This window comes from Phytophthora infestans, genomic scaffold (genome assembly GCF_000142945.1).
Source record: "Phytophthora infestans T30-4 supercont1.86 genomic scaffold, whole genome shotgun sequence".
Classification (NCBI taxonomy): Eukaryota; Oomycota; class Peronosporomycetes; order Peronosporales; family Peronosporaceae; genus Phytophthora; species Phytophthora infestans.
The window spans coordinates 93,203-96,706 of record NW_003303673.1 but is presented as its reverse complement, the minus strand read 5'-3'; positions in this window follow the sequence as shown (position 1 = coordinate 96,706).

Sequence of the window (3,504 nt, the reverse complement as noted above, 5' to 3'; positions counted from 1 at the left end):
CTAGTGTTCAAGCACATTCAGGACCTTCTGTAGATTTAGCTATTTTTAGTTTACATTTATCAGGTATTTCTTCTTTATTAGGTGCTATTAATTTTATTTCAACAATTTATAATATGAGAGCTCCTGGTTTAAGTTTTCATAGATTACCTTTATTTGTATGGTCTATATTAATTACTGCATTTCTTTTATTATTAACTTTACCTGTACTAGCTGGGGCAATTACTATGTTACTAACTGATAGGGTACAATAATAAGAATGTGCAGTGTAGAAGTTACAACTGTAGCTACTGCATCTCGCCATCACAGAGGCTCTTAATCATGTCGCCATTTAAGCGCTTTCACGACATTGCTACGGTATAAATACAACAAAATTTAGAAGCGCTTATGGAGTCAATTGTACTGAAATGATTACGCCGGTCGGATGAAATGAAAATATGCGTGTGATACGCCGACATCTTAATATTTGTAAAGGGATACACATATTTTCCGTGCCCCTCGGACCTAATACGTCCGATGTGGAGTTTAGATGACCAACCTAACCCTTGACGGATTGATTGGCCAAGACTGACATATTATTTGGATATGATTGGTTATCCAAAGCAAATAAATATATGATTGGCCATTAAAACTGATAATAAACCTTAGTGAGGTCCGATAAGTGATGATATTCATTCATATCACCAGTTATCGATACATACTTATTGTGCATTTCAGTGCTTTTGTTCTTTTCACTTAACCTGATGCTCGATTTATAATAAATAGAGGTTGTTTTATTAAACTGAGGTCTATATAAAGGACAAATCGATCTTGCTAGACTGGCTGATAAAAAGAGCTACGGCAGTCAAATCGACCGCTCGGCATCGATCAACCACCAAATCCACATCGATATCCTGTAAATCCAAATCGATCGGTAGGGATCGATGCTAAGATCTAGGAAATAAACAAAGCACAATACTTTTTGGTTTAAAAATCTTACACCGTGGGTAGTGCCTTCAAAATCGAAACGGCATAGTAAGATGAGAAGCTATCAGAACATTCAGGACACAATAGTTGATTACACATGTCGAAAGAAAAGTGTCATTATATTCTTCGCCGGTGTACATCATGGCGTGCCGCATTCTCTTCAAAGTTTACCCTCAGCACTATCAGATTATTTGACATGGTCCCGTAGCAGACAATAGCTCGTAGTAGTTTACTCTGTCGCATTAGCAACGGAGACTGCTCATTTCGGGCACCTCTCTTGCTGCCCACTCATTTTTTGCCATTAACGTCTTTCAAGCGAACGAAATTTTCGCACACTACGGCTTTAACGTGATAATCCTAACTACATTTGCCTCCATTGTAGCGTCGCATTAATCCAGAGAGACCCCAGTGAGTAGTAGACTGCCATTGGCGCTCGCCATGGACGGGTAAATAATGATGTAGCTCTGCTTCCCGACAGAACAAATTTTTTTCCAACTGCCGAATTGGGGGATGTATCCAGATTCTAGGCCTACGTCGCACATTATGTTTCTCCTGCACGATACAGTGCTTGCCTGGTCTACTTCGACACTGGAAGGTCTTCGAAAGGTATGTCAAGTAGCAAAAGGGGTACTACTTTCCCGTATGATATCAATGTCCAGTGGTTTTAAGAAATACTAGGAGTAATTGATGCTCAAGAAATATGTGAGTACTAAACCAAAAACGAGATACCCTTTGCTTACAGCTCTTGAGTGCAGTTTAATGAGACTTCAAAGTCCGTGGCGTACAGTGCAAAACGATCCGATTGAGCTGCCCGTACGAGTCCCACTCTCCCCTATCACTTCTGGCTGCGAATCACTCTCTCCGCCTTCTCCCCAGACTGCCCGCAAACGCCGGTGCCGTGATGTCTTAGCTGCGTCTACGGACCACTCCTAAATGCGTACATAAATGGACAAATGTCCTTGCTTTGTTTCGCCGTTGTAGTGGCTCAGGGATCTGGACAGTGTCGCGCAAAGAAAGCTACTTCAAAGTACTAGTTTTAATAATGCGTGTGCGGCTTGGATAAATAGTATCTGGCCGTCACCATCGCATACTACTTTAGCAAGGTAATTTGTCTTCATCTTTGGTGGATGGATCGACCTACGTGCATAATATTATTTATGCAAAGGAAGCCATTTTTTCAAAGACTTCTTCAGCTGAACACTGAAGCGAGCCAAAGCTGTTATGCCAGGGTATACGAAATCGCCGGATAATCACATCCATCGGTGGACTCTAGATAAAATCCAGAGAGCTTTCGCAGACAAGATTTCAGTTTCAGCGAATGAAAGCACCGTACTCATAGACGGGCTCAAAAATAGCTCTATCGCTGGTTAGGGTATAGCTTAAAGAGTTGTTCATGTAGCTTAACTCCCCTATTCAGCTTCAGTGGAGGAAACAAAACACAGCACTGGCCAAGAAGGTGCTCGTGGCGCCCAAACTGACAGCAGACTAAGCTTCCACTATCATTTGCAGTACTTGGGCTGCTGCCAGAGGTAAGAGAAAGCGAGTCTTTGCTACCAAGTCAGCTCTTATAGAAAACCATTGTTTTCGTCTTCTCGTGTGCAACCCTCGGATCAACTTCAGAAACCAGCTCGACCTAGCAATGAATGACCCCACCACCCACATTCGCTACAGTTTCACGATCAACGATCTCCACTATTTATAAAGTGTTGTTACAGTTCTGGAAGTGAAATGAATGTATTCTTGGTATCTGTTGGCAGGATGGAGCTGTTCTTACTGAGTTCCATGCGCGTAAGCTCTGCGAATGGCGTGGGCTAGCTCTTCCACTTGATATTCAAATGAGTCACCGTGGATGAATGCCGCGCTCCAGATATACACCCCCTCTGTTTCAGAAAGACGGCAATCTGCTACTTACCCGACACGATGCTCTTTGTAGGTCTTTTCTTTGTCGTTTACGTCAAACCCTTCGACTACAGGCCATTTAAGTGGCCTACCAGGATTCTTTTTAAACAGCTCAATCAGTCGATCGACGTCATACATATCCGATTCGCGCTGTAGCGCTCCGACAATCGCGCGCGGGCGTCCAGGAAGCCTACGCCTCGGGATTGCCGCCATGGCTAGCCCTCTTGATTTTCTCTAGCAAGTCCAGAGATGCAATTACGTGTGCACATATCCACCCCGTGTGCATGTAATTTTTGCAGGTGCAGCGAGCTCATATGAGTCCGTGAGAATGCATTACTTTGTTTGGCATGGTAGAACTAATACTAATGCTGTTTTTGGAAAGTTGTGTACTTGTATGATAGATACAACACTCTGATCTACTTCCATAAGAGTTTGTGTCGTCGCAGTATCGCTGAATATGCTAATGCTGTTGAGGGCTCGCAGTGCGCCGATGCCCAACGTTTTTGGGTTTATGGACGGAACCAAAATGGCGATTTCGCGTCCTTCAAAACGGTGTGGACACCGCGAGGCCTGCAAAAACATAAGTACTCGGGGCTCAAAAGGGCAGGCATATTACTTAAAAAAGTAATATCGTTAACGAAG